Source organism: Phyllobates terribilis, unplaced genomic scaffold (assembly GCF_046119375.1).
Source record: "Phyllobates terribilis strain yellow unplaced genomic scaffold, ASM4611937v1 Scaffold_4__5_contigs__length_816908805, whole genome shotgun sequence".
Classification (NCBI taxonomy): Eukaryota; Metazoa; Chordata; class Amphibia; order Anura; family Dendrobatidae; genus Phyllobates; species Phyllobates terribilis.
Genome location: NW_027362764.1, coordinates 194,599,370 through 194,619,416, shown reverse-complemented (window position 1 = coordinate 194,619,416; position 20,047 = coordinate 194,599,370). Strand labels below are relative to the sequence as shown.

Sequence of the window (20,047 nt, the reverse complement as noted above, 5' to 3'; positions counted from 1 at the left end):
GGACGCATCGCTGAGGAGACCGGGGGCCATCGGAAGGTAAGTATAATCTTTATTTCTTATTTTATTCTTTTCTTACAGGTTCTATGGTACCTGGGTCTGGAGGAGAGTCTCCTCTCCTCCAGACTTGGGTACCATCCGCACATAGAATCGCTTAATATCCGTGTGTGCAAATGTGCTGACACGGATAATATGCGTTTCAATGCAAGTCAATGGCGGCGATTACGCTGCGTGTCCGCAAAATTAATGCGTATTTTTCCACAATGATAATCCGCAGTGGAAATTTCCGCAGCATGTACACAGCACATGCAGATTATCATTGGGGACCATGGGGCACGAATTACCAAGCGTTTTCTTAAGCCTTTTCGCTGCGGAAATTCTGTGGCAAAAACGCTTGAAAAACGCATAGTGGGCACTGCAGCCTTGTGCAGCTTTCCAGACTGTAACCACAGGAGATAATAGAGTATAGACGTCCATAGTGGCGTCAGTGACTGGATAGGCGCAGTAATGCGGGGAAGCTGCGAACCGGCAGCTGCGGGCACTACAGGTACCACCGTGCCTCCTGCCGCTCGCTCCTCAGGTCGGGGTGCGCATGCCTGGCTCCGCCCCTCCAGCGTGTGGTGGTTATTGTGTCCCGTCGTCACTGTTTACACCGTTACCCGGGAGACCGGCAGCCGGGACCCGCAGAGCGGCCACCGAGCAGCGGCAGTGCAGTATGTGAGTACCGGGCTGTGCGGGGGCGGGGGGACACTCCACGGCTTGTGGGGCCGCAGGTGTATGCTGGGCGTTGTAGTTCCCCGGCTGCAGCACTGTCAGTGTCCGTCCACTGTGGACGTTGTGCACATTCTGATGGGTCTCTGGGAAATGCCACAGAATGATCCAATAATGGCGATTCTGACAGTTATTACTAGAGAAGACCAATTAATTTCAGAGATTATTTGGTGCCAATCCCAGTTGTAAATGTCTGTGCCCTACAGCAGGGTTGCCTGCCCCTGACACTGCTGCACTGATCACTCACCTGTAGGGCGGCGCTGTGGTGGACCCTGCTGTGCAGCCTGCCTGTCCCTGACACTGCTGCACTGATCACCCACCTGTAGGGCGGCGCTGTGGTGGACCCTGCTGTGCCGCCTGCCTGCCCCTGACACTGCTGCACTGATCACTCACCTGTAGGGCGGCGCTGTGGTGGACCCTGGTATGTAGCCTGCCTGCCCCTGACACTGCTGTACTGATCACTCACCTGTAGGGCGGCGCTGTGGTGGACCCTGCTGTGCAGCCTGCCTGTCCCTGACACTGCTGCACTGATCACTCACCTGTAGGGCGGCTCTGTGGTGGACCCTGCTGTGCAGCCTGCCTGTCCCTGACACTGCTGCACTGATCACCCACCTGTAGGGCGGCGCTGTGGTGGACCCTGCTGTGCAGCCTGCCTGTCCCTGACACTGCTGCACTGATCACTCACCTGTAGGGCGGCTCTGTGGTGGACCCTGCTGTGCAGCCTGCCTGTTCCTGACACTGCTGCACTGATCACTCACCTGTAGGGCGGCGCTGTGGTGGACCCTGCTGTGCAGCCTGCCTGTCCCTGACACTGCTGCACTGATCACTCACCTGTAGGGCGGCGCTGTGGTGGACCCTGCTGTGCAGCCTGCCTGCCCCTGACACTGCTGCACTGATCACCCATCTGTAGGGCGGCGCTGTGGTGGACCCTGCTGTGCAGCCTGCCTGCCCCTGACACTGCTGCACTGATCACCCACCTGTAGTGCGGCGCTGTGGTGGACCCTGCTGTGCAGCCTGCCTGCCCCTGACACTGCTGTACTGATCACCCATCTGTAGGGCGGCACTGTGGTAGACCCTGCTGTGTAGCCTGCCTGCCCCTGACACTGCTGCACTGATCACCCACCTGTAGGGCGGCGCTGTGGTGGACCCTGCTGTGCAGCCTGCCTGCCCCTGACACTGCTGCACTGATCACCCACCTGTAGGGCGGCGCTGTGGTGGACCCTGCTGTGCAGCCTGCCTGCCCCTGACACTGCTGTACTGATCACCCATCTGTAGTGCGGCACTGTGGTGGACCCTGCTGTGCAGCCTGCCTGCCCCTGACACTGCTGCACTGATCACCCACCTGTAGGGCGGCGCTGTGGTGGACCCTGCTGTGCAGCCTGCCTGCCCCTGACACTGCTGTACTGATCACCCATCTGTAGTGCGGCACTGTGGTGGACCCTGCTGTGCAGCCTGCCTGCCCCTGACACTGCTGCACTGATCACCCACCTGTAGGGCGGCGCTCTGGTGGACCCTGCTGTGCAGCCTGCCTGCCCCTGACACTGCTGTACTGATCACCCATCTGTAGTGCGGCACTGTGGTGGACCCTGCTGTGCAGCCTGCCTGCCCCTGACATTGCTGCACTGATCACCCACCTGTAGGGCGGCGCTGTGGTGGACCCTGCTGTGCAGCCTGCCTGCCCCTGACACTGCTGCACTGATCACCCACCTGTAGTGCGGCGCTGTGGTGGACCCTGCTGTGTATCCTGCCTGCCCCTGACACTGCTGCACTGATCACCCACCTGTAGGGCGGCGCTGTGGTGGACCCTGCTGTGCAGCCTGCCTGCCCCTGACACTGCTGCACTGATCACCCACCTGTAGGGCGGCGCTGTGGTGGACCCTGCTGTGCAGCCTGCCTGCCCCTGACACTGCTGTACTGATCACCCATTTGTAGTGCGGCGCTGTGGTGGACCCTGCTGTGCAGCCTGCCTGCCCCTGACACTGCTGCACTTATCACCCACCTGTAGGGCGGCGCTGTGGTGGACCCTGCTGTGCCGCCTGCCTGCCCCTGACACTGCTGTACTGATCACTCACCTGTAGGGCGGCGCTGTGGTGGACCCTGATGTGTAGCCTGCCTGCCCCTGACACTGCTGCACTGATCACCCACCTGTAGTGCGGCGCTATGGTGGACCCTGCTGTGCAGCCTGCCTGCCCCTGACACTGCTACACTGATCACCCACCTGTAGTGCGGCGCTGTGGTGGACCCTGCTGTGCAGCCTGCCTGCCCCTGACACTGCTACACTGATCACCCACCTGTAGGTGGCACTGTGGTGGACCCTGCTGTGCCGCCTGCCTGCCCCTGACACTGCTGTACTGATCACTCACCTGTAGGGCGGCTCTGTGGTGGACCCTGCTGTGCAGCCTGCCTGCCCCTGACTCTGCTGCTCTGATCACCGACCTGTAGGGCGGCGCTGTGGTGGACCCTGCTGTGCAGCCTGCCTGCCCCTGACACTGCTGTACTGATCACTCACCTGTAGGGCGGCGCTGTGGTGGACCCTGATGTGAAGCCTGCCTGCCCCTGACACTGCTGCACTGATCACCCACCTGTAGTGCTGCGCTGTGGTGGACCCTGCTGTGCAGCCTGCCTGCCGCTGACACTGCTACACTGATCACCCACCTGTAGGGCGGCGCTGTGGTGGACCCTGCTGTGCAGCCTGCCTGCCCCTGACACTGATCACTCACCTGTAGGGCGGCGCTGTGGTGGACCCTGTTGTGCAGCCTACCTGCCCCTGACACTGCTGCACTGATCACTCACCTGTAGGGCGGCGCTGTGGTGGACCCTGGTATGTAGCCTGCCTGCCCCTGACACTGCTGTACTGATCACTCACCTGTAGGGCGGCGCTGTGGTGGACCCTGCTGTTCAGCCTGCCTTCCCTTGACACTGCTGTACTGATCACTCAGCTGTAGGGCGGCGCTGTGGTGGACCCTGCTGTGCAGCCTGCCTGCCCCTGACACTGCTGCCGTGTTCACCCACCTGTAGGGCGGCGCTATGGTGGACCCTGCTGTGCAGCCTGCCTGCCCCTGACACTGCTACACTGATCACCCACCTGTAGTGCGGCGCTGTGGTGGACCCTGCTGTGCAGCCTGCCTGCCCCTGACACTGCTGCAGTGTTCACCCACCAGTAGGGCGACGCTATGGTGGACCCTGCTGTGTAGCTTGCCTGCCGCTGACTGCGGCGCTGGGGTGGACGCTGCTGTGTAACCTAAATGTCCATCCTCAGCACATCATTACTCAGTGCTGAGAAGTTCTCACGTACCAGTGGGATAGAGGTAATAATTTGCTGATCAGTGTGTGGGTCCGGCCGCTGCTACCTAGTTTGATCGTGAGAACAGGGCACTGCAGAGGCCAGTTAGGTGCACAACCGCTCCAGTCATTCCCTGCCACCAGAGATTGCTGAGTACATCGCTGGGACCCCACTGATTCCACTGGTAATAACTTCTAAAGATTGGAAAACCATTCTCAGTGATTTTTCTCGTACACGAAAAACAGACCGGCCATCATCAGTGTTTGGTCCTTATGTCAGTTTTCACCATCCGTTTCATCAGTTTGTTTTGCACATGAGCTGCTTTCTCACACTTCCCCTATCAAACAGACATGAAAATCAGACAGCACATAGATGGCATCCGAGTGGTGTCAGACTCTTTCACTGTCCCATAGACTTGAATTGGTGATTTCGATCAGCGACTCAGATCTAAATCAGACATGTCTCCATGTTTTGGTCCCTATCACTTGGTCCACAAAAATACACAGCCTTGTGAACGGCTTGTCACGAGTGTGTCAGATGTGACAGACAGTCGCTCTGGATCCGGCTGTAGAAGGTCACTGCGCTTGGCATTGCAGATGCCTTCTTGATCCTCTCATCTCTGTAGTATAGTTACATCCTTCTTCCTTTAGTACCCAGCAGCGACCTCCACCTTCTGCTGCTTATTGACACACCCTTGCTTGGTTGTTAAAAACTCTCAGTTTCTCCAGAGAGTCACTGGTGATAGTTCTATGTAACTCTGTTTTGGCTTGGAGCACTAGCAGTTGGCTAGTTTCTTCTTTGGTGCCCTTGGAGGACAGTTGGTGTTAGCTTGAGCAGACACCAGAGAGATAAGTGTATCCTCTTTGTTTGTGAACCTTGTTGTCTTTAGTTTGTAGTGGGCCTGACTAGTGCTCACCCCGTCCCCTCCCTATCTAGGGCCTAGCTCTATTGACATTCAGGGCTTAGGTTCCTGCTTGGCGATAGGTGTAGAACCTATATAGGGACAGTAGGGTAGGCAGGGTGATATTAGATCTGCCTAGTGGTTCTCCACTCCCCTTTCTCTAGTTGTTGGGCTTTCTTCCGCCCTTTCCTGTAATTGTACACTTGTGCCTTCCCTCACCTTGCGTAACACGGCTCCACAGACTGTAATAGGTAAGATCTATCCATGAAAAAGTCGTACAAGAAAAACTGACGTCTGAATGAGCCCTAAGGAATCAGGATATCCTTCCATTACTGTATAAGAAGACTTGGTTTTCTAACCTGGCACTTGTGGATGATGTTCTCCACTATGTGGTAGGTAGGGTTCTGGTCTCCGGTCAGCAAATATGACGGGAAAGGCTCGCTGTACACAATCCTTTTTCACGAGCTTTACAAAAAAAGCCACATTTGGATGCTTTTATGTGAGTGCGACAAAGTCCGGAATTCCCGCAGGTCACGTGGATGACAGGCAAATATTGTGTGACTTGTGTTCCATCGTTTCGGAGAGCACAAGATCCTGTGGGCTTTGACATACAGTACAGACCAAAAGTTTGGACATACCTTCTCATTTAAAGATTTTTCTGTATTTTCATGACTATGAAAATTGTACATTCACACTGAAGGCATCAAAACTATGAATTAACAAATGTGGAATTATTTACTTAACAAAAAAGTGTGAAACAACTGAAAATATGTCTTATATTCTAGGTTCTTCAAAGTAGCCACCTTTTGCTTTGATGACTGCTTTGCACACTCTTGGCATTCTCTTGATGAGCTTCAAGAGGTAGTCACCGGAAATGGTTTTCACTTCACAGGTGTGCCCTGTCAGGTTTAATAAGTGGGATTTCTCGCCTTATAAATGGGGTTGGGACCATCAGTTGTGTTGTGCAGAAGTCAGGTGGATACACAGCTGATAGTCCTACTGAATAGACTGTTAGAATTTGTATTATTGCAAGAAAAAATCAGCTAAGTAAAGAAAAATGAGTGGCCATCATTACTTTAAGAAATGATGGTCAGTCAGTGCGAAAAATTGGGAAAACTTTGAAAGTGTCCCCAAGTGCAGTTGCAAAAACCATCAAGCGCTACAAAGAAACTGGCTAATATGAGGCCCGCCCCAGGAAAGGAAGACCAAGAGTCACCTCTGCTTCTGAGGATAAGTTTATCCGAGTCACCAGCCTCAGAAATCGCAGGTTAACAGCAGCTCAGATTAGAGACCAGGTCAATGCCGCACATAGTTCTAGCAGCAGACACATCTCTACAACAACTGTTTAGATGAGACTTTGTGCAGCAGGCCTTCATGGTAAAATAGCTGCTAGGAAACCACTGCTAAGGACAGGCAACAATCAGAAGAGACTTGTTTGGGCTAAAGAACACAAGGAATGGACATTAGACCAGTGGAAATCTGTGCTTTGGTCTGATGAGTCCAAATTTGAGATCTTTGGTTCCAACTGCCGTGTCTTTGTGCGACGCAGAAAAGGTGAACGGATGGACTCTACATGCCTGGTTCCCGTCGTGAATCATGGAGGAGGAGGTGTGATGGTGTGGGGGTGCTTTGCTGGTGACACTGTTGGGGATTTATTCAAAATTGAAGGCATACTGAACCAGCATGGCTACCACAGCATCTTGCAGCGGCATGCTATTCCATCCGGTTTGCGTTTAGTTGCACCATCATTTATTTTTCAAAAGGACAATGACCCCAAACACACCTCCAGGCTGTGTAAGGGCTATTTGACCAAGAAGGAGAGTTATGGGGTGCTACGCCAGATGACCTGGCCTCCACAGTCACCAGACCTGAACCCAATCGAGATGGTTTGGGGTGAGCTGGACCGCAGAGTGAAGGCAAAAGGGCCAACAAGTGCTAAGCATCTCTGGGAACTCCTTCAAGATTGTTGGAAGACCATTTTCGGTGACTACCTCTTGAAGCTCATCAAGAGAATGCCAAGAGTGTGCAAAGCAGTCATCAAAGCAAAAGGTGGCTACTTTGAAGAACCTAGAATATAAGACATATTTTCAGTTGTTTCACACTTTTTTGTTAAGTAAATAATTCCACATGTGTTAATTCATAGTTTTGATGCCTTCAGTGTGAATGTACAATTTTCATAGTCATGAAAATACAGAAAAATCTTTAAATGAGAAGGTGTGTTCAAACTTTTGGTCTGTACTGTATATGAACCTTGCATGCCTTGATCTGCTGTTTTTACGAATATACTTTGCAATGGTTTAGGGAAGTGTGGAAACAATGCTGCAGAGTAAGAATTCTTTCAAAATAGAAGTGTTAGTAGTTTAGTTTTATTAATTAACAAAATGCAACGTGAATACAAAATATATATATATATATATACCTGTGTGTATATATATATATATATATATATATATATAAATAAAGTTCATTTTCACCCCGCAGTGTTTGGGTAAGTGCGAGTATCGGGCAGGTTAGTAACGCTATTAACCTGCTGATTAAGCCCATATCTGCAGGTTAATAGTGTTTTTTCTTGTGACAGTTTCCCTCTAAATGTATTTTATTGAGATTTTATGTGATATACCAACACAAAGTAATAAGTATTTGTGAAGTGTAAAGGAAATGATACATGGTTTTCTAAATATTTAAAAAATATAAATCTGAAAATTGTGACGTGTACTTGCCTTCAGCCCCTTTGAGTCAATACTTTGTAGGACCACATTTCACTGCAAATAATGCTGCATATGCTGTATGTCTCTACCAGCTTTGCACGTCTAGTGGCTGAAATGTTTGCCCATTCTTCTTTGCAAACTAGCTCTTGCTCAGTGAGATTGGATGGAGGCGTCTGTGAACAGCAATTTTAAAGTCTTGCCACAGATTCTCAGTGGGATTTAGGTCTGGACTGTGACTGGGCCATTCACACACATGAATATGCTTTGCTCTAAACCATTCCATTGTAGCTCTGGCAGAATGTTTAGGGTAGTTTTCCTGCTGGAAGGTGCCCCTACACCCCAGTCTCAAGTCTTTTGCAGCCTCTAACAGATTTTCTTCCAGGATTGCATTCCATTCATCTTCCTATCAATTTTGACCAGCTTCCCTGTTGAAGAAAAGCATCCCCACAGCATGGTGCTGCCACCACCATGTTTGATGGGGGGGATGGTGTTTTCAGGGTGATGTGCAGTGTTAGTTTTCCACCACACATAGCGTTTTGCATTTAGCTCAAAAAGTTCTACTTTGGTCTTATCTGATCAGAGCTCCTTCCACATTATAGCTGTGTCCCCTACATGGCTTTTTTTGGAAACTGCAAAAGGAACTTCTTATGACGAGCTTCCAAAAATAGCTTTTTTCTTGCCACTCTTCCATAAGGACCAGATTTGTGGAGTATATGACTACTAGTTGTTCTGTGGACCGATTCTCCCACCTGAGGAGCTGTGGATCTCTGCAGCTCCTACAGAGTGACCATGGTCCTGTTCGCTGCTTCTCTAATTAGTGCTCTCCTTGCTTGGGATGTCAGTTTAAGTGGACAGCCAAGTCTTGGTAGGTTTGCAGTTTTGACATATTCCTTTCATTTTTGTATGATGGATTGAACAGTGCTCTGTGAGATGTTCGGAGCTTGGGCTATTTTTTATAACCTAATTCTGCTCCACAACTTAATTCCTGACCTGTCTGGTGTGTTCCTTAGTTTTCATGATGCTGTTTGATCCCTAACGTTCTGAAACAAACCTCTGAAGTCTTCACAGAACAGCTGTAGGAATACTGAGAACAAATTACACACAGGTAAACTCAACTTAGTAATTATGTGACTACTGGAGGCAATTGGTCACTCAGGATTTTATGTAGGGATATCAGACTTCAGGTGGATGAATACAAATGCACGTTGCAATTTTCAGATTTATATTTTTCCAATAATTAGTAAACCATGTGTCATTTTCTTTACACTTCATAAATACTTGCTACTTTGTGTTTGTATATTTCATAAAACCTCAATAAAATACATTTAAGTTTGTGGATGTAACATTAAGAATGTTGAAAACTTTGCATGGTATGAATACTTTTTCAAGGAACTGTAAATAATCTATATTCATCGTGACCATCCTTTACTTTCAAAGCCTCATCAAAGCATCAGTTCTACTAGCTACAATTGAACACAGTTATTGAAGCACTTGGCAGGGAGGTTGTACCAAACATTTTGGAGAAGTAACCACAGATCTTCTGTATAAGTAGGCATTTGTGAATCCTTCTTTCTTTTCATGTAATCCTAGAATAGACACGATGATGTTGAGATCAGGACTCTGTGGAGTCTATATCATCACTTCCAGGACTCCTTGTTCTTTTTTACATTGGCTGTATGTTCGGGGTTATTGTTCTGCTGCAGAATACATTTGGAGCAAATCAGATGCCTCTCTGATGGTATTGTGTGATGGCTAAGTATCTGTTTGTATTTCTCAGATTTGAGAACAGTCACGCGCTAAGGTGGTGCACGTGGATCGTGGACCCACTGTGCCACAGACCGAACTTACCCTGGAGGGGCATAACTAAACAGCTACCTTGGTGTTCGCTGGAGCCTCTAGTGGTGAGATAAGACTTGTGCGGCAGGTAGCTGTCAGGTGCCACTTCAGGGCGCGGCCGGCAGTAGCTTCTGACCCCAAAGGGCAGGCATGATACTACGGAGTAGAACGACCGCTTGGGACAAGTTCAGACAGGATGGCCACTTGGGACAATTTCAAACAGATTGGCCACTTGGGACAGAGTTTAGACAGGACAGCCACTGGTCTTGTGTAACAAGCAGGTACCACTGATGGGCCACGGGGTACAGGTACCGCAGACGCGGTTTCAGGTTCAGGGGTCTTGCCTGGGTACTCAGCGCCCAGGGTGGCAGACAGGTGCCACAGGTGCGATTACGGGATACGGACTAGACTGGACTAAGGGACTCTGGATATGGAACACAGGATACGGGACACAGGATAACTGTAACAGGCTAGGGATGGGGGACCTGGCAACATATAGTTGCTCACACTACCACCTACAAAACTATAGTGGTTGCTCATGCACCTCCCTATTGGGGAGGGTTCCTTTTATACAAGATGTCTCCCAGCTATTGGCTGGGAGACACCTTGCAGGTGCACAAACATTTGACTAAATGCCTCCTAGCTGTTGCTGGGGGCATTCACCATGTGCGTGTGCTGTCCCTTTAAAAACAGGGAAACGCACGCTCTAGGTACACCGCCGAGACACATTGCGGCATGCATGGAGGAGGGGGCGGTGAGTAACCCGGCGTCCCTTCACGCAGGGAGAAGAGGACAGCGTGCAGGGTCGCCGGACACATCGTTACAAGAACATTATTAAACTTGACCAAATCCACAGCTCCTTTTGCTGTAATGCAGCACCAAACTTGTAAGGAACTTTAACCATGCTTCACTGTAACCTACAGACACAAATTATTGTATGGCTCACCAGCGCTTCACTAACTGTCTTCTGATATAGCCAAATATTTTACCTTTTCATTTATCAATTCAGAACACCTGCTGCCATTTTCTACACCTCAGTTCTTGTTTTTGTGTATAGTTGAGTCACTTTGCCTTGTTTCTGTCACAGTGTTTTTGGGACTATAGGCACTAACCAGGTCCCTAGAGCTAGGGGAGCCCTAGTCTATCCCTGTCCCCCGGATTACTCCTGAAGGTGGAGATACCGGGTTCACGTGCCTTGCTATGCTCCTATATCAACCTTTATCTGTCCCCTCCCCTACACAGGGTAGAGGAAAGCTGAAGTGTATAGGGACACACTAACCAGACAAACAAGAGAAGACTGACAGGGATAAATAAAAATACCAACCATACAAAATTCACACACCAAACAACAGAGTGGGACACAGATGGGTTAAAGGAAGGAGACACAAAATAGGAGAGGATGAGGATGTGCACACAGATAAAACTCCAAGCAACAATCTCCTGAAAAAATCTCCAAAATGCCAATGCCAACCACAAACTACACCTCCAACTCCTAACCGGGCAGTAAGAACTAACACTGGTAATTCCTAAGTGCCAGAGGCGAGCATAAATAGCAGAGGGGAGTGGCCAACACTGAACAGCTGAGACAATCCAGGTAGGAAAGCTCTAGGAGCTTCAAGTGAACACATTAATCCTTCCACTGCTAGCAAGGAAAAAACCTGCACTGTTTAATAGGATGATGAAGTACTTCTAACCAGTGCAAGAGTTTGTGAAACCAGAAACCGCGGTCTTCTGGCCCCTCTCTGTCGCAGTATCCCCGTGACAGTTTCCCAGTAGAACGTATGTTTTTTTGGCTACGCTTCTTCTATGAAGAACATTTCTGGCCAGATTTCTCCAAGCAGTAGATGCGTGTAGCTGGAACCCACTGATTGCTACTAGTTCTCAGCTGATGGCACTGCTGGACATTTTCTAATTTTGAAGGGAATTAAACATGATGTGTCTTTCTTCTGCTGTGCTAAGTTTCCTCGGTCAACATCTGCCTTTACTGTTCTCAAGGTTGCCATTTCTTAGAGTCATCAATGCTGATAAATACAGGCAGATACTCATCCATCATGCAATACCATCAGGGAGGCGTCTGGTTGGCTCCAAATTTATTCTGCAGCAGGACAATGACCTCAAACATACAGTCAATGTCATTAAGAATTATCTTCAGCATAAAGAAGACTGTAACATCCCTGGTGGTGTGCTTGCATAGTGCACCCCTCCCACTATGCAAGACCGCAATCTTACCTGTCTGTCCAGTCTGCTATTCCTGCTCCAGTTCATGCTGTGTGCTTGTCCCTTGACTGACTGCTTAGGGCGGCGGCCCGGTTACTTCCTGATTCTTATAGCTGCTGTGGGCGCACCCCTAATGCGTCTCCAGCCTATTGCTGTGAGTCACTGGATATTTAAACCCCCTCCACCCTGTAGGAGGAGCCTGAGCAACGCCTTCACTCAGTTTGTCTTTACAACTGTATTGCCAGGTCCTGTCCTGTTATCTCTGACTTCTAGTCTGTTTCCGCCTCTCTGGGGGCTGCATTGCCAAACCTGTTGCCTGTTACTTCTAGCCTGTTTGTCCGCCATTCTGGGGGCTGTATACCCAGACTCGCTCCTGTATCTTGTTGCAGTGTCAGTTCCTGTCTGAACTGCATCCTAGCCTGTTATCTGTCTGTCTCTATGTCCGTACCTTCCCTTTTCCTGCAGTATCTGATCCTGCACCTAACACCTACTCTTTGTCTCTGTACTTCTGTTGTGAGTTTAAAGTCCACTATCTACTTCATTGCAAGTACCTTGTGTGTATCAGGTTCTGCTTGTCCCTTCCAGTCTGTTCAGTGTGAAACGAGCCCTGTCCTCTCTCCCTTGTCCACCGCACTTGCGGTTTCGCTCCGCTCTGTCTTGCCCACCGCTCCGGCGGTTCCTTCCTGCTCTGCCTTGCTCACCGCTCCGGCAGTTCCTTCCTGCTCTGCCTTGCTAATCGCTCCGGCGGTTCCTCCCTGCTCTGCCTTGTTCACCGCTCCGGCGGTTCAGCTCTGCTCTGCCTTGCTCACCGCTCCGGCGGTTCCGCTCTGCCTTGCTCACCGCTCCGGCGGTTCCGCTCTGCTCTGCCTTGCTCACCGCTCCGGCGGTTCCTTCCTGCTCTGCCTTGCTCACCGCTCCGGCGGTTCCTCTCTGCTCTGCCTTGCTCACTGCTCCGGCGGTTCCGCTCTGCTCTGCCTTGCACACCGCTCCGGCGGTTCCTTCCTGCTCTGCCTTGCTCACCGCTCCGGCGGTTCCTCTCTGGTCTGCCTTGCTCACTGCTCCGGCGGTTCCGCTCTGCTCTGCCTTGCTTACCGCTCCGGCGGTTCCTCCCTGCTCTGCCTTGTTCACCGCTCTGGCGGTTCCTTCCTGCTCTGCCTTGCTCACCGCTCCGGCGGTTCCTTCCTCCTCTGCCTTGCTCACCGCTCTGGTGGTTCGTTCCTGCTCTGCCTTGCTCACCGCTCCGGCGGTTCCTTCCTGCTCTGCTTTGCTCACCGCTCCGGGAGTTCCTTCATGCTCTGCCTTGCTAATCGCTCCGGCGGTTCCTCCCTGCTCTGCCTTGTTCACCGCTCCGGTGGTTCAGCTCTGCTCTGCCTTGCTCACCGCTCCGGTGGTTCCGCTCTGCTCTGCCTTGCTCACCGCTCCGGCGGTTCCGCTCTGCTCTGCCTTGCTCACCGCTCCGGCGGTTCCTTCCTGCTCTGCCTTGCTCACCGCTCCGGCGGTTCCTCTCTGCTCTGCCTTGCTCACTGCTCCGGCGGTTCCTCTCTGCTCTGCCTTGCTCACCGCTCCGGCGGTTCCTCCCTGCTCTGCCTTGTTCACCGCTCTGGCGGTTCCTTCCTGCTCTGCCTTGCTCACCGCTCCGGCGGTTCCTTCCTGCTCTGCCTTGCTCACCGCTCCGGCGGTTCCTTCCTGCTCTGCCTTGCTCACCGCTCCGGCGGTTCCTTCCTGCTCTGCCTTGCTCACCGCTCCGGCGGTTCCTTCCTGCTCTGCCTTTCTCACCGCTCCGGCGGTTCCGCTCTGCTCTGCCTGTCTACCGCATCTGCGGTTCTGTTCCTGAATCCCAGTCTGAACTGGACCCTATCCTGCCTGCACTCCAACCTGCTAGTACCCCTCCCTGTCTGCATACCAGCCGTGCTTGCCAGTGCCCACCTGTCTGCATACCAGCCGTACTTCCCAGTACCCACCTGTCTGCATACCAGCCGTATTTGCCAATATCCACCTGCCTGTATGCCAGTCTACCTGCCTGTTCCTGCATTCCCCGTGGTGCGTCAACAACTGTGACGGGTCTGACCTGGAGTCGCACCTGGTCCCTCTGCTCGGTTCCTCCTTGGTTCACGGAGTCGTTAGCCGCCGTGCTGATACTTAGTTACGCCCCTCCAGGCACTCCTCGGTTCATGGTACAGTGGGATCACTAACCACGCACACGCCAGTCAGTCCGGGCGCGAGCGCAACAAAGACAAGGAGTCCTTGAAGTGATGATATGGCCTCCACAGAGCCCTGATCTCAACATCATTGAGTCTGTCTGAGATTACATGAAGAGACTGCACAATTTGTGCAAACTGACATCCACATGAGATCTTGGAACATTTTCCTAGCTGAGTTCCTTCAAAAACCGTGTGCAAGTGTACCTAAGAGGATCGCTGCTTTGATGCTTCTTGTGGTCACAGCAAACATTGATCTGATTTACATTTCTCTTTCCTTCATTCACTTTACTGTTGTTATTTGATAAAAATAAACTATTAGCTCTTCTATATTTGAAAAGATTCTTACTTTATAGCATTTTTCGGACCTGCCTAAAACTTTTGCAGAGTACTGTACCTCTGCTTGTATGTGAGTTTTTGACAAATATTTATTTTAATGCATTTTTTTTAAAATACCTCTTGTTTGACACAAAGTGTCACGAGTAGTCATAGCCCAAATGCTACGTATTGACTCTGCCCATGTTAAACTTTTGTTTTCAGGAGGTGTGGTGTATCTAACTCTCTGCCTTTTGTCACAATTTTAGCCTCTATATAAATTTTTATGCAGTCTGAGAATACAAAGTGCTGGGTGGCATTTTGACAATGTGCCAGATGTCTAATTTAAAAAAAATAATATTGGTATGTGGGTATTTTTTTTTATTTTGTAATTTAGATTTTACACTTATCTAAAAAAAATTGTCCTATTTAGCAGAGGTACACAATGTCCAAAAGAGCAAGAGGTTTAACCCTTTAAATACTGCAGTCAATTTTGACAGCTATACTTAGGTCCAGAGATATTTGGACAGTGACACAAGTTTTTAGCCGTTTACCAAAACGTATTCGAGATACAGTTATATAATCAATATGGGCTTAAATTGCAGACGCTCAGCTTTAATTTAAGGGTAGCCACATCCCAAGTGGAATAAGGGTTTAGGAATTAAAGCTCAAATCTCTTTAATGGGCTGCATGGGCTATTCCGTCATTAGTCCATCGTCAATTAATCGGGTAAAAGGTCTGCAGCTGATTCCAGGTGTGGCATTTGCTTTTGCATGCTATTGCTGCGAACCCACGACATGCGGTCAAAGAAGCCCTCAATGGAAGAGAAACAGACAATTATTTGACTGAAAACAAAGAAGAAATCCATTACAGAGACAGCAGAAACATTAGGCGGTGCAAAATCAACAGTTTGGTACATTCTGGAAAATAAAGAGCGTACTGGTGAGCTTGGGCAGTCAAAAAGGTTTGGACATCCTAAGAAGACAAGAGTGGTGGATGATCACAGAATCCTTTCCAGGGTCAAGAAAAACCCCTTCTCAACATCCACTCAAGTGAAGAACACTCTCCAGGAAGTAGGTGCTTCAGTATGTAAGTGTACCATAAAGAGAAGAGATAAACACTGTAGGGAAGCAGAGCTCCCCAGACCATAGGGTGATACCTTTATAAAAAGATAAAATAGATCCAGGTAATGTGCTCACCTGAGCGAGTTGTGTAGGCACAACTCCTGTGGAAGCTCAATAACAGTTGCTACTGCTGCCCCGTGGTTGAGGGATGAACTCCACCAGGAAGCTGGAAGTTAAAGACAATTCACAGTTTGGGCTGTGCTAACCGAAATGAAGATCCTTTATCCAATAATATAAATAAGCGGTTTTTATTCCACAATGCATTTCCAAGCCAGACTGGCGTCTTTCTCAAGTGTAAAAAACAACTGTACAGTGCACACAGGGGCAAAAGGGGTTTAAATAGCCAGGATTGGCTGCCAACAAAAAAAAAATGAGGAAATACCCACAATCCATTTGAAACTATTAAATACTGTGTGTGTGTGTTTTTTTTTGGCATCCATTCCAGGCTATTTAAACCAGATTAGACTTTGCCTAAAAACACTTAAAGAAGCCAACCCAGTTCTGGAAAAGCATTCTTTGGACAGCTGAAACTAAGATTAACTTTTACCGAAAGAAGAAATTATAGAGAAAGGTTCGTCACCGTCCAGATATTTCTGGACCTAACCGTAAATGAAACTGGTTAAAAATATATATAAATTTGGAATCACCTGCAGGTCTGAACTGCAGAATCATTTTAATTGAAATTAAACTTGAGTTGAAATGGCGGAATGCCAATTTTTTTCACCATTTTTCGCGATCGATTATTTATATCCTTTGTTTCAATACATTGCATGGTGAAGTGAAAGGTTTCATTAAAATATACCTGTCCCACAAAAATACAGCCCTCTTAGTTATAGAAAGCTAAAAAAAATTATGATTCTTGGAAAACGGAGAGGAAAACAAAAGCACAAAAACTGAAGTTGGTCGTGGAGGGAAGATGTTCAATTCAGCGGATGTGTTAGAATTTATTGGCATTCTCTTGATGAGCTTCAAGAGGTAGTCACCGGAAATGGTTTTCACTTCACAGGTGTGCCCTGTCAGGTTTAGTAAGCGGGATTTCTCGCCTTATAAATGGGGTTGGGACCATCAGTTGTGTTGTGCAGAAGTCAGGTGGATACACAGCTGAATAGACTGTTAGCTGCTTTTTTCTTGCCATAATACAAATTCTAAGTAAAGAAAAACAAGTGGCCATCATTACTTTAAGAAATGAAGGTCAGTCAGTGCCAAAAATTGGGCAATCTTTGAAAGTGTCCCCAAGTGCAGTTGCAAAAACCATCAAGCGCTACAAAGAAACTGGCTCACATGAGGACCGCCCCAGGAAAGGAAGACCAAGAGTCACCTCTGCTTCTGAGGATACGTTTATCCGAGTCACCAGCCTCAGAAATCGCAGGTTAACAGCAGCTCAGATTAGAGACCAGGTCAATGCCACACAGAGTTCTAGCAGCAGACACATCTCTACAACAACTGTTAAGAGGAGACTTTGTGCAGCAGGCCTTCATGGTAAAATAGCTGCTAGGAAACCACTGCTAAGGACAGGCAACAAGCAGAAGAGACTTGTTTGGGCTAAAGAACACAAGGAATGGACATTAGACCAATGGAAATCTGTGCTTTGGTCTGATGAGTCCAAATTTGAGATCTTTGTTTCCAACCACCGTGTCTTTGTGCGACGCAGAAAAGGTGAACGGATGGACTCTACATGCCTGGTTCCCACCGTGAAGCATGGAGGAGGAGGTGTGATGGTATTGGGGTGCTTTGCTGGTGACACTGTTGGGGATTTATTCAAAATTGAAGGTATACTGAACCAGCATGGCTACCACAGCATCTTGCAGCGGCATGCTATTCCATCCGGTTTCCGTTTAGTTGGACCATCATTTATCTTTCAACAGGACAATGACCCAAAACACACCTCCAGGCTGTTTGACCAAGAAGGAGAGTGATGGGGTGCTACGCCAGATGACCTGGCCTCCACAGTCACCAGACCTGAACCCAATCGAGATGGTTTGGGGTGAGCTGGACCGCTGAGTGAAGGCAAAAGGGCAAACAAGTGCTAAGCATCTCTGGGAACTCCTTCAAGATTGTTGGAAGACCATTTCCGGTGACTACCTCTTGAAGCTCATCAAGAGAATGCCAAGAGTGTGCAAAGCAGTCATCAAAGCAAAAGGTGGCTACTGTGAAGAACCTAGAATATAAGACATATTTTCAGTTGTTTCACACTTTTTTGTTAAGTATATAATTCCACATGTGTTAATTCATAGTTTTGATGCCTTCAGTGTGAATGTACAATTTTCATAGTCATGAAAATACAGAAAAATCTTTAAATGAGAAGGTGTGTCCAAACTTTTGGTCTGTACTGTATATTTTTGGCAGCAGTACACAGACGTTCACAGATGCAACAATGTTATGTACACCTCCTAATGATTTTTGGCCATCTGACTCCAGCCCGCCTCTCATTTAGGCCGGTTTCACATTAGAATTTTTGAGCACGGCGTGGGCTGCATACTTATTTTCTAAAATCCGCAAGCTTATTGCGCACCTATCTTTAACATGGTGTACGCAGGGACATGCGTTGGCGTCAGTATGTCTGCGTATGCGGCCCTGTGCGTGGTTTCGCGGCGCCCGGTGAGCGCAACATGTTGCATTTTTTGATGCTTGGAAAATGCTCAGCCATGTGCATGCGCACGCTTGCGTAGAAACAACGCATGATTATCTATGGGTACGTATTGGTGCGCAATGGCGCTGCGTTCGATGCGCATGCGGATGCCACACTGAGCATGCCCAGGAAGCGATTTTCAGGCCCTCCCAAATACCAGCTGTATAAAAAGGGGGTGTGGAGAAAAGGAAGTCCAAGACTCAGGATCCACAAGACTCAATGGGCGTGGCTAGTCAAGAAAATTCAAGAAAATAATCCTGGAAATATTGCACGCCTGCGCACAAAAAGCGCAAACGCATGCCAAAACGCATAGAAATGCATGCCAAAACCCATACAAACGCATGCATGCGCTGCGTTTTTTTGGGCGTCATGCGTACGCTGATGCGGATAAACAAAGCTGCGTAAGCATTCGATTGCATGCGTTTTGGCATGCGTATATGCATGCGCATGATACACAGCGTACCGAAACGTTAATGTGAAAGTAGCCTTAGACTGGTATGAAAAATGCCATCCTGAATAAATCAGAGCTTATATGTTTCATATAGTGTAGTCCATTAGAACTTTCTGATCCATCATGACCGGTGTGTTGGGAGTCAGACTCTCCTGCTTCGTTAAGAAGTGCACGCGTCTTAATGAATCAGATGCATCTGAAAAATGTTGTGCGCCTCTATGTACCTTGGCTGTAATCTTACTCCAATCATGAGTTAGACAATTTGTTGTGTCATGCCCCTGTTCCGCCCCAGCTCTGACTATTTTGGCAGAGTTGGGGGAAGCCAGTGTAATATTGGCAAAAGTCAAAAATCTTTGTGCAACTTTGAGTTTCTCAAAAATGTTGCCCCTTACCTCAGTTAGTGTTTTATGTCACAATTCTGGTAAAAAACACTTTGCTGAATCGGGGCCTACACTCTGTGTTATTCAAACTTTTGTCTGGCACGCATTGCACCAAGATTTTGAATTGGAAAAAAATGGCACTCACATTAATAAATTTGCCTCTTCTCATAGTTCTTACCCCTGCTTCATTTTTAAGATACTTTTTGGAAGGCATGAAAAGTGTCAAAACACATACATTTGGCACCCCAGCTTCTGGTGCATTTTGATTAGTAAGTAAGGCCATGGTCAAATGACCATATTTTCTCTCATATGAGAGAATCGGGCCGATTATGCTAATCATACTTTGATCAAACTATGATCAGAGTATGATTATAGTATGATCCGATTTTTTAAGATGAGGAGAAGATGAAGAAAAAAAAATTCTCCTTGCTGTCAGCTCATGAAAATCAATCTGCACTCAGATGTCATCTGAGTGCACTCCAATGGTTTCCACAGACTTATTGATTTGCATAGTGCGATCCGATAATCGGATCAAATTCAGGCATGCTGTGATCTTCTCAGACTGGCTCAGTCTGAGGAAAAAATCGGACATATGACAACCCCATAGAATAACATTGGTCCAAGTGCGATCTGATATTTTGTTGGATCGTAATTGGACTGGAAATACAATGGTCGGCACGAGCCCTTAGTATATGAGCAGATGTGCGCTGGTGGTAAGAGAATAATATATGAGGTGTGTTGTCTTGTCCTGCGACACTGAATAGTGGGAACAAGAAGTATAATAGCGGAGGATGGTGGCTTCCACCACTGAACACTGTTGCACTTACTGATAATGATCTAGCACTAGTAATACACTTAAAGGGATTATCCCACAAACAATGTTTTATTTTAATCTTTGAATAATAATAATTTCCACAATTGGATGTGTTTAAAAAAAATTTCCTGTCACGAGATAATCTTATAAATGTGCCCCTGCTGTGTCCTGTGTAATGGCTGTGTCTGACTGTGCAGGACCATGGTCTGATCATACCACATCTCCTGGGCAGGGGAGGACGAAAAGAGTATACAGACATTACAGCACGGGATCACAGCTGATTATTTCTTTGAGGTAAAACCTTTTTAGGCTATGTGCCCACAATGCAGAAATGCTGCATATTTTTTCCGCTTCTCCCTGGCAGGAAAAACGCATGCGGATTTTACATGCGTTTTTCCTGCCAGGTAGAAGCGTTTGTCAAGC

At 48.4% G+C, this 20,047-nt stretch overlaps 1 protein-coding gene across 4 annotated transcripts in view; it reads left to right on the top strand.

Annotated features, from left to right (window-relative positions):
- Positions 1–497: 497 nt before the first annotated feature.
- The window catches only part of NEK10 (NIMA related kinase 10), a 554,523-nt gene continuing 534,973 nt past the window's right edge, over positions 498–20,047 (top strand). For 2 of the 4 annotated variants that reach the window (XM_073678014.1, XM_073678012.1), the window contains exon 1: positions 498–714. The gene's annotated coding sequence lies outside the window, so the exon portion shown is untranslated. The remainder of the gene's footprint in view (positions 715–20,047) is intronic. The other 2 variants (XM_073678015.1, XM_073678016.1) reach the window with 2 other exon arrangements.